The following is an 11,004-nucleotide window of genomic DNA, read 5'->3' on the forward strand; positions in this document are numbered from 1 at the left end:
TCAGGGAGGAGGGGCGGTGTGCAGAGGAAAGACCCCAGACCGACACCTCTTGGGGGACATTTGATCTTGTGACAGAGTCAAGTCATTGCTGTGGATAAGGGGGAAGCTGTCATCAGACTGGTCCAGAATGATGTTCAAAGGTAGGTAGGCTGTTGGAAGTATCAAACCCATCCATGTCTGCTTCCCACACACGACAAGGGGGTTGCAATAAGGATTTCCCGGCATTGGCTGTAGGGGATTATGAATAGATGGTACTGGTCAGGTGCCAGTGGGTCCCGCCCACCATCATGGCTATTCTGGAGGCTGAGGTCTGATGATTGTGACTCAGAGCCCGCCCACCATGAGAGTGTGTGAGATTCTTACCTCACATAGATCTACTCCCCCCCAACCCCCCGAGAAAAAGCCAGATGTGGTGCTGTGGCTCAAGTGGTAGAGCCTCAGCCTTGAGTAAAGAAGCTCAGGGACGACACGGAGGCCCTCAATCCAAGCCCTAGGACTAAAAAAAATTAATGAAGTAAATGAATAGTGGCACCTGTTATCTTAGTACCAAAAAGGATGGATTTGGAGATCTTTCTGGTACTTGTAGCCAAAGGTAAGGGGCTTCCCTTATTGTTCCTCTAAACCTCTCCTTCTCTCCTTTATCACTCCAGGCTTCAGTTGATGGATAGAATTCAGATCATCGCACTCGATGTGACCTTACATACCCTCCCCTACCCACCTTCCTTGGGGTGGAGATTCTGGATGTACTCACCATTGGGAAGATGAGGCATTACAGAGACGGGGGAGGTATCACTGAAACTCATACTTTCTCTCTCTCTATGTCTATCACGCACACACACACAAACACACACTCATCTAGGCAAACTCAAACTAGCTTTTCCCAAAGACACTTTATCCCCTTGGATTAACAAACCTAGGAGAGGAACTTGATCCCCTGTAACTGACTATTTTATCTAGGGATTGCAAGTTGACATAAGATAAACAGAAGCTGAAAAGTAAGGCTCTGGTGCCCATCACCTCTGCCTCAGGGTCACGCTTGACATACTGGCTATTCGGGAGGCAGAGATCTGAGGATCAAAGATCGAAGCCAGCCCAAAGCTGGTGAGACTCTTCTCTCCATGGAACCAACAAAAAGCCAGAAGTGGAGCTGTGGCTCAAGTGGTAGAGCACCAGCCTTGAGCATGAAAACTCAGAGAAAGCTCCCAGATCCTCAGTTCAAGCCCATACAAAGAAATGGACCCACCTTGTTACCCCAAGACTGCCTGGTCCTTGAGTGCCCTCTCCCGGAGTGTGATATAGCACCGGTCCCTGGGTGGTATATCAGAGCCTTCAGAAATTGTGTGGTGGAAGCCAGGCCTTCCCCTTCATGCACTCTCAACTCACACTGGCCAGAAGACAGAGAGTGACAAAGCTGGCAGCCTGCACAGAGGAGAAGGTCCCACTCTGCCAGGGTGATTGGAGCAGGCTTCTTAGTGGCAGCACTTGAAAGGGGATCTTGCTTACCAAGGAGGATATGACAGGAAACATAGAGAGCAAAGATGCTGTAAATAAGGAAAACATAGCAGATTGAGTTCATTTCCAGCCAGGGCTGCTGGTGAGAAACTCAGTACAGATGTGCAGGTCTGTCCCACAACAGGCCTGAGGGGTAAAAAGAGAACAGCTATGTTGGGTTGGGATTGTGTCTTAGCAGTAGTGGGCTTCCCTAGCACATATGAAAACCTCGGTTGGATTCCTCTGGTCCTGCAATCATCCACAGAAAAAGCTGGACGTTGCCCAGGGGATCAGGTAGAAAAGCGCTGGCCTTGAACCAAAGAAGCTTGGGGAGAGCACCCTGGCCCCGAGATCAAGTCCCACGAAACAGCACTCCAAGTGACCTTGGTAACTGGTGGATGGCTATGCCCTGTAGCTCTTAATAGAGGCATCTATGCTTTGTCTCTCCTTTGACAGAAGGGAGATGGACACTCCTTCTGTCCTGGGTACCCCTGGACCGAGTTATCAGCAATCCTCCCAACATCTTCTACCGGGACATGTAGCAGCTGGCCTCAGAAATCCGCAGGTACCAGTGTGGTTTGGCGGGGGGATATGGTGCAGGATCCAGAAATCCTAATTTTTCTGATCTGCTCCGGATGACCAGGCCATCAAGAGGAGTCAGCTGGGAGCTTAGAGAGGGGAAGTGATTTGGAGGGGGCTCTTTAATGCCCATGTCCCTACCCAGATTCTGAGACTCCCTTTGTTGTCCCTGAGGGAGGTACAGGAGTGTCTAGGTGGTAGTGTCTACAGGAGCACTTGGTGGAAATTCTAAAGAATGAGATACCATACTCTGTGCACTGGTGGCTTATGCTTGTCATCCTGGCTACTCAGTTAGGATGAGATCCAGAGGATCTCTTTTCCCTGCGCAGGCAGGAAAGTCCCATGAGTCTCCCATCTCCAATCTTCAACCGGAAGTGGCACCGTGGCTCAAATGGTAGAACACTGGTATTGAGCAAAAATCATCATCAGGGACAGTACCCAATACTTGAGTTCAAGCCTTTTAACCAAAAAAAAAAAAAAAAAAAAAAACCAATAAATAAAGACACCCCTTGCCTGCAAGAGATGGTGTAGAAGTGGAGGTGCTGGGGTAGGAAGACCAGATGCTGGTCTCAGTGTACAACAATTCTAAGAACTCTCCATTTTTGTCCAATTGTGAAGTCACAGCAGGATGGGTGTTGCCTTACCAAGAAGTTCAGAGGGTATAGCCTGTCTTAGGCAGGGAGTGGGCACATGGAAGCAGGGTTTGGGAAGGTAGTGTCAATTATATTCTCTCCGTCCATTGGAGAATGGTTTTCGATGCTGGTGTCAAAGTCTGAAGTGAAGGGTTGCGTGTGGTTCATAGCCTGACAAGTTGGGTTTCCCCTGGATGTAAGAAGGTGGCTGAAGCAGGGTGCTGCCAGTGGCTCACAACTGTCATCCTAGCTACTCAGGAGGCTGAGATCTGAAGTTCGCATATCAAAGCCAGCTTGGGAAGGAAAGTCTGTGATTCTTTGTCTCCAGGGAACCACCAGAAAACCGGAAGTGATGCTTTTGCTCCAGTTGTAGAGCACACACCTTCAGCTGAAGAGCTGTGGGACTGTGTCTATGCCCAAAGTTCAAACACCATGACTGACAAGCAAAAAATAGGTAGCTGAGTTTTCTGCATAGTGGTATGGATAGTAGGAGATGCCATGCTGTGTTATGAACCAGATGTGTGAGAGGCTCTGAGTTTTGTATACAGTTGGTCTGAGAATGGTAGAGCTATCTTCTCGGGGATTGGGATGTTCCATTGCTCAAGGCCTGCTGAGGTCTTGAGCTACTCCTCTGTGTGTGTGTGTGTGTGTGTGTGTGTGTGTGTGTGAGAGTGTGTGTATGTTTGTATATTTGTATGTGAGTGTATTTTTTTCTCATCTTTCTTTGTGTCTGGGCGCCTGTCTGCCTCTTCCTACCTCGGATGGTGCCCCTCCTCCAAGGCAACCTTGCCTTTAGCTCCTTATCAGGGTGAGTCCTAAATTGCCAGAGACCTCTATATTCTAGCTTTTCTTTGGGGCCCAGTCCGGCTGTCCATATCTTTGGCTGCCTCCAGGGGATTCTGGTCAGCAGGGCCAGCTGGCATAGCTTCTCCCCTGCTTCTGGATGGGTGGGGCTCAGTCATGCAATGTCCTGTTCTTTTCCTCAGCTGGGTCTCTGGCTGCACATCCCTCCCATCAGGAAGTCAGTGGAGTCGGGGAAGGGTGGTTGCCAGTTGCTTTGGCCAACTTGAGCTTGATCACTGACTGAAGGCCGCCCAAGCAAGGAGGATCTGGGGCTACATGGGAGGTGAGGCCAAGGTGGCTTGGAAGTATCTGTTGGTATCTAGGAAATGTCAGTATACCTTATCACAGGCAAGTCTAACTTGTGGCCACAGATGTGCCTCTCAGGTCCTTCTAGACAATTGCAGATGCCTAGAATACAGAAGCACAGACTTTAGATAGCAGGGCCAGGGAACTAAGGGATGAGAGACTGGTATGGTCAGTACCTCAATGTTCTGGAGCATTAGCCTTGACCAGGCTATGTCCCCGTTGTGTAAGTTCACTTCCTAACCCAGTGCTGGCTACACACTGGCCACTTGAGGCAGTACTTTGGAAGTGGCAGAGGTGGAAGTGAGATCTAGGATGACCAAAATCTGGATTTATGGCCTGTGTGGGTGGGGTTGGCAAAGGATGTCTATTAAAAACAACAACAACAACAAAATCTCAGAGCTGCAACTTGCGGCCTAGGCACTGTCCCTGAGCTAACACTCTACCATTTGAATCAGAGCTTACCTTTCACCTTTTTTGGTAGTTTACCGGAGAGAAGAGTCTCACAGACTTTCCTGCCTGGGCTGGCTTCAAGCTGCTGTCCTAAGAGCTCAAGCTCTTGAGTAGCTGGCATTGCTGGTATGAGCCATTGGCACCTGCTAAGGATGTTAGTGGGTGTATGCATGTGTGTGTGTGTGTGTGTGTGTGTGTGTGTGTGTGTGTGTGTGTTTACCGGGGTTTGAACTCAGAGCCTAGGTGGTATCCTTTAGCTTTTTTTCACAAGGTTGGTGTTGTACCACTTGAACTAGACTAGGTCCGCTTCCCAGCATTTTGGTGACTCATTGGAAAGAAGAGTCTGCCCAGGCTAGCTTGGAATCTTGATTAATCCTCAGGTGTCAGCCTTGAGTAGCTAGAATTATATGCATGATCCACTGGCACCGAGTTGTAAGGATGTCTTTTCACATGCTCTTTTGTTCTAACAGCTGTCTACTTGCTCTGTCCCAGATTTTTGGCCTCCATATCAGCTCTCAGCAGCCCCTGACTGTGTGGAGTACATAAAGCTCAAACCTGATCCCATTTCTTTGTCCTCAGGGGAGGGTATGTTTCTTCTGAAGCCTGGGGTAGGAGGGATAGCTGTAAATGGGTGCTTGGCTGGGAGAGAGGTCCTCTGTTTTAACCAAGAAGGAAAGTGTGGCCAGATAGATGCTAATAGCTCATCCTCTCTTATTCCTAACTCCTCAGGAGGCTGAGATCTGAGGATTGCCATTCAGAGGCAGCCCAGCTAGAAAAGTCTGTGAGACCCTGTTCTGCAAATAACCACCTGAAAACTGGAAGAAAAGCTCAAGTGGTAGAGTGCTAGCCCTGAATGAAAAAACTCAGGGACAGAGCCCGGGCCCTGATTTCAAACCGTAGTACCAAGATTCATGTGCACTCAAGGGCCTGTGTGCACACACACAAATACACAGACACACACACACACATATGCAGACACACACTGAGGAAGGTGGTAATGATGAGCTGAGCTAGAACTGGGGGCAATCCTGAGGCATAGTCACAGTGAACTCTCCAGGCAGATCAAGTGGTTTTTCTCTATTTCTTTCTTGGTCTGAGTGGTCTGGGCCATGGCAGTAAGTTCCATGGAACCTGCTGCTCCATCCGTGCACAGGGTCACAGGACCAAGAGAAAGACACTATGAATGCTCCTTTGTAGTTGGCCCACGATTCCGGACCTTCATCTGCCCCAAGCACTGGTGAGGAATGCAGGGTTCTGAGGCCTGGTAGTCCAGGCATAGAAACTGGTACAAGCAGCAGAGCCAGCAGGCTGTGGATTCCTGAGCCTACAAGACTTTCATGATCCCAACTCAGCACCTGCCCACAGGGTACCTGACATATTCATACCCTTGTGATACCTGTGTGGGGGTTACCTGTGGTGCCATTTGCAGCTCCTGTCCCTCCTGGCCCAGAACCATGGTCTGAGGTGTCGGTTTACTGCTCAGATGCTCACTGCATCCATGAGAGATGCTATTCTGATGACCTGCCCGTGACCTCTATACCCCAAGGCGGGACCCTTCTCTGATACAGAGGCCTGCTCAGTATGCAAAAGCCTCCAAAGAGGCTCTTCTCAAGAATCGTAGGCCACCTAGACATTGGGAGACCCTCAGGGACCCACTGGAAAGTACTCTGCCTAGAGCCACACAGTGAGGTCCATGCAGACCAGGTGTTGGTCATGGGGCTTGAACTCTGTGCCTGGGAGCTGTTGCGCAGCTCTTTGGCTTACCACTTGAGCCTAGCACCACTTCTGGTTTCCTGGAGGTTCCTTTGAGATCAGAGTCTCCTGGACGTTTCTGCCCGGGCTGGGCAGATCCTCAGATCTCACTCTTCTTAGGAGCTATTACGGACAGGCTTGAACCACCGGCACATGGCTGATCTGGCCTTTCACCACAGTGCACTGGGGAGCTCCTGAAAGCTTTCTTTTAGTTTTCTGTGCCAGTACTAGAGCTTGAACTCAGGGATTGGTATTCTGGTCTCTTGACTTTTGCCCTCAAGGCTGGCACTCTACTTCTTGAGCCACAGCTCTATTTCTGGCCTTTGTTAGTTCATCAGCAAGAAGAGTCCAACTTTCCTCCCTTGTGCTGGTTTTGTCCCAAGACCTCTCATCTCAGTCTCCTCAGTTGTTAGGATTTAGAGGTGTTGAGCCACTGCTGGCATTGGGCTAGAAGCTTTTAATAAGCCTGCGTTGGCCCTGACTTCTCCATGTGAAGGAGGCCTGATGATCATGAGTTGTGAAAAATAAGCTTCCAGCCATGGGAAATGGCTGGAGTCCTTGGTGAAAAGCCAAGCTAATCTTCCTCTGGGCCCCATTGTGGGACCCCCACCCTCTACCCTATCTGTGACTTAAGTAGAAACCTTTACCCAGCCTTGAGTGTCCTGCCAGACTTGTCTGAAGCCCCAGACCACACCACCCACACCACCTGCTCTACAGCACACCTCAGGACCTTTGCCTATGCTGTCCCTTCTGCCTCTGATGCTCTCTTCTGTTCCACATCTTAGAACTCCTGTGGAATTTTGGTACTGGTTATTATCACCGCATGGAGCAAATCTTTCCTTCTCTTCTCTGTCTTTTTGTTGAAGTGAATTTCTAGAGATGGAACTTGTTCAGGCTTAATGGCAAATAATCTGATCTTGGGGTGTGTGTGTGTGTGTGTGTGTGTGTGTGTTTGTGCGTGAGTGGGTGTGTGGGTGTGTGAATGAGCCCAGTTCTGAGGTTTGAATTTATGGCCTAGACACTATCCTTGAACTTTTGTGCTCAAGGCTATTATTCTACTAGTTGAACCACAGCTCAACTTCTGGCTTTCTGGGTGTTTAATTGGAGAAAAGTGTCTCATACAGACTTTTCTGCTTGTAATTGTGATCCTCAGATCTCAGCCTCCTGAGTAGCTAAGATTACAGGGGTGGGCCACCAGCACCTGCCCTCTACCTTTTTACCTCTAACCTCAGCCTTCCTCTGAGTCCCAGAGGAATATGTCTCACCACGCTCAGTTCTTTTTTTCTTTTTTGCCATTCTTGGGGCTTGAACTAAGGGTCTGCACATGTTCCTCAGCTGCTTTTGCTCAAGGCTAGCACTCTATCACTTAAGTCACAGTGTGCCTTCTGGGTTTTTCTGTTTCTGTGGAACTGAAACAGAAAAAGGACCCAAATCCAGGGCTTGGTGCAGGCTAGGTAAGCACTCTACCAGTAAGGCCCTTTGAGAGCCCAAGGCTCACTTGTGACAGGAGGTATGAGGGTGGTATTTATTGCCTTACAGCTTTCAGTGTAGAAATTGCATATCTTTGCCAAGATTTAGGACCACCCTGAGACTCTACAATGAGGAATGATGAATAAGTGATGGCCACCAGGACATCCTACATAGGTATAAAAAATATGGAACCAGAACCATTGACTACTCCTACAGCCTAGGAACTGTGGTCTCCCTGGAGGCAGTGGCTGGCTGCTAGGTGTCCGGATGGGACACTTCAGCCAGAACATAAGGCAACCGTTGCACACACCAGCCCAGGCAAAGCCTTCGGGGCTTCAGTTCTTAAGTGGCAGAAATGGATGCTTTGTTCAAGCTGCCATCTTAGACTTTGTGCTCTCTGAGGGCTTGTCCTAGCTTGCCCAGGTTGGGGGGCTGGGCATGGGCAACCTGCTGAATGCCCATCATCCATATGTCATCCATCCATACACAGAGACATGGAGTTACTGCCTCCTTTTTTTTTTTGTGGCAGGTCCGGGGTTGAACTATGAGCCTAGACCCTGTCCCTGAGCTCCTTTTGCTCAAGGGTAGCACTCTGCAACTTGAGCCACAGCTCAACCACTCAGGGTTTTTTGTTTGTTTGTTTGTTTTCCCCTGTGATCTCTTAGAAATTAGAGTTTCACAGACTCTTCTGCCCCGGATGAATTTAAATTGGCATTCTCTACATCTCAGCCTCCTGAGGAGCTAGGATTCCAGGCAGAAGCCATTGACACCTGGCTTTCTTTTCTTCTTGTTGCTCTTTTTTTCATCATACCACTCTGAAATCTTCATTGTGTCATTCCAATGGTTTGCATTTGAAGTAATTTATCCAGGCCTGGAGTTGGAATGCCAGGACTGCCACCCACACACGGAGAGAGATCCTGGCAAACTCACTTCTGTTTATCTGAGTAATAATGGAATGTTATAAAACTAATACTTAAATATGCCGTGAATTCATGAGTCTAGTTTAGAATGCCACACAAAAATTATTGGATTTATATCTTCCGTTCTAGCACCATGGTATGTATCCCCTAATGGTAGGATCTTGACTAATTTTTAATTAATGCTTTAATAAGTATTCAACCATGATACTTCGTTTAATGGAGGCGTAATTTAATAAGTAGTAAATGATAATAATATATATAATTTAATGATATCCTCACATTCCGTCTTTGTATATATATATATCAACCTACACATCTATCTGTCTATTCATTGGGCATTACTGTGGCTTGATTACAGGTCCTCAGGACTTCCTGGCAGCTCAGGTTTCTGGAAGCTGGTGTACTAAGACTGTGAACCCTATATGGATTGGGCACATTGTAGGCCGTGAGTTGAAATCCCAGCATGGACAGAAATTCATTCGTGGAGTACAAAGCCAAATTTGTCACATTTTTTTTCCTTCTCTGTAAAAGTCCTAGGTCTCAAGACAATGTATAATCCATATCAAATATATCCTATGTGATATGATGTCATAAAAGAATCTTATAAGTGAAATAAGGGTAATAAATGTCATACACAATAAAACTATGTATGTAAATATATGAATATTATTTTTTCTAGTGCTGGGGCTTCAATTCAGGCCCTGGGAACTGGTCTGATTTTCTTATCTTCAAGGATGGTGAGCTTTCTCCTTCACCCACAGTGCCACAGATTTACCCAGACCATGAGTTCAAATCCCAGGCCTGCCATCTGTTCCTTGTAAGAGCCCCACAAGTAAGATGATCTTACAGATGAGAAAATTGAGGCTCAGATATGTCCCCAAGGCAGGGCCAAATTTATGTATGTACTGAACTCTAATGAGTGGTCTCCTTCAGACAATTGTTTTGGTTTTGGTTTAGTTTTCTCCATCATGAACCTTGAACTTAGACCTTAGGCGCTGATTTTCCTCTTGGGCTCATGGCTAACGCTCTACCAAGCAGATCCAAGGACCCACTTGCAGCAAAGTGTCATGGCTCAGGCGTCTTTAGCTGAGGTCTGTCCTCCTGCCTACTCAGGAAGCTGAGGATCTGGATTCTAAACTAGCCTAGACACAAAAGGTCCCATGAGACTATTATCTCCTATTCACCACTTAGAAACTTGAAGGGGAAGCTGGGCGCTGGTGACTCATATCTGTCACACTAGCTACTCAGGAGGCTGAGAACTTAGCATCATGGTCCAGAACAAGCCTGGGCAGGAGATTCCTTGAGATGGTTATCTCCAATGAACCCTTTCAGAAAGCCTGAAGGGGCACTGTAGCTCAAGTGGTAGAGATCTCAACTTGAGCTGAAGAGCACAGAGACAGCACCCCGGACCAAACTTCAACTCCTCCAACTTACAAGAAAAGAAAGAAATAAACCTGAAATGGAATGCTGGGAAAGTGTTTTAGGGGTAGAGTGCTTTGCATGTATGAAACCCTGATTTGAATCCTCAGTACCACATCCCTAGAAAAAAAAGCCTGAAGTGGCTGTGTGGCTCAAGTGGTAATGTGTTATCCTTGTACAGGAGAAACTCAGGTAAAGTGCTCAGGTCCTGAGTTCAAGCTCCAGGACTGATGTATGCACACACACACACAAACACACAGATACAAGAAGTGAAGCTGGGACACCAAACGGTAAAGCAAAGAGCTTTTGCTCTGAGCTCATGGTCAGCACCTTGGCCCTGTGTCCAACCCCAAAACCTAGCTACCCAAGGGCCAATGAAGAGAAGTCAGAGGTTTCAAAACCTGATGAGCTTCACCAGCCCTATATGACAGAAAGCATTATTATTTTGAACAAATGCTTCGAGTTAACAAGCTTCCGGAAACCTAGGGAGGCACCGTTGCTAATTAGGAATCATTTCATGAGGTTCAGCTCCCTAGTTATCTGCCAGAAGGACTTCTGAATTAATTGCAGCAGTTTTTTTCAACACTGGAATATAGTGTAACAAAGACAGGATGAGTGCAGGGAACTTGGCCTGCCAAGGGAGGTGGCACAAAGGAAGGCTTCCTGTCAAAAGAGATTACTGGGGAGAGAGATAGCTTGGGGTACAGAGAGACCTTTTTCTCCTGGCCTTTAGAGCCCACCCACACTCCTCCTCACTAATTGCCCTGGATGAATTGTTTGTTACACAGCTGTACAGCAGTGTAACTGCCTGTTCCAACAATGAGGCCGACTTCCTCCAGCAGCCTGGTGTGTGGAGAAACCCTCAGGCTACACTGGGAACAGTGTGGGGAGTCCCGGAACAGCACTGTCTTGAAAGAACTCTCTGTGCTATGAAATCATTCTATTCAAAGCAAATTTCCTAGCTGTGTGCCTTTCTTCATAGCGACTCTGGATGTTCACCAATAGAAATACATGCATACATACACAGACACATGGAGTTACGGGCTCTTTTGTGGCAGGTCCTGAGGCTTGAACTGTGAGCCTAGACATTGTCCCTGAGCTCCTTATGCTCAAGGAAGCACTTTCTTGTGTCTTTAACCATG

The 11,004-nt window shown here is 47.7% G+C and overlaps 1 long non-coding RNA gene across 1 annotated transcript; it reads left to right on the forward strand.

Moving 5' to 3' along the window:
- The first annotated feature begins 699 nt into the window (after positions 1-699).
- Positions 700-9,055, forward strand: LOC122114706. Its single transcript, XR_006148602.1, has 3 exons — positions 700-786; positions 1,948-2,056; positions 8,802-9,055. It is a non-coding gene; the product is annotated as an uncharacterized LOC122114706 (long non-coding RNA).
- The last annotated feature ends 1,949 nt before the right edge of the window (positions 9,056-11,004 follow it).

Source organism: Dipodomys spectabilis, unplaced genomic scaffold (assembly GCF_019054845.1).
Source record: "Dipodomys spectabilis isolate Male_0828 unplaced genomic scaffold, ASM1905484v1 ptg000108l, whole genome shotgun sequence".
In the NCBI taxonomy this organism is placed as follows: domain Eukaryota; kingdom Metazoa; phylum Chordata; class Mammalia; order Rodentia; family Heteromyidae; genus Dipodomys; species Dipodomys spectabilis.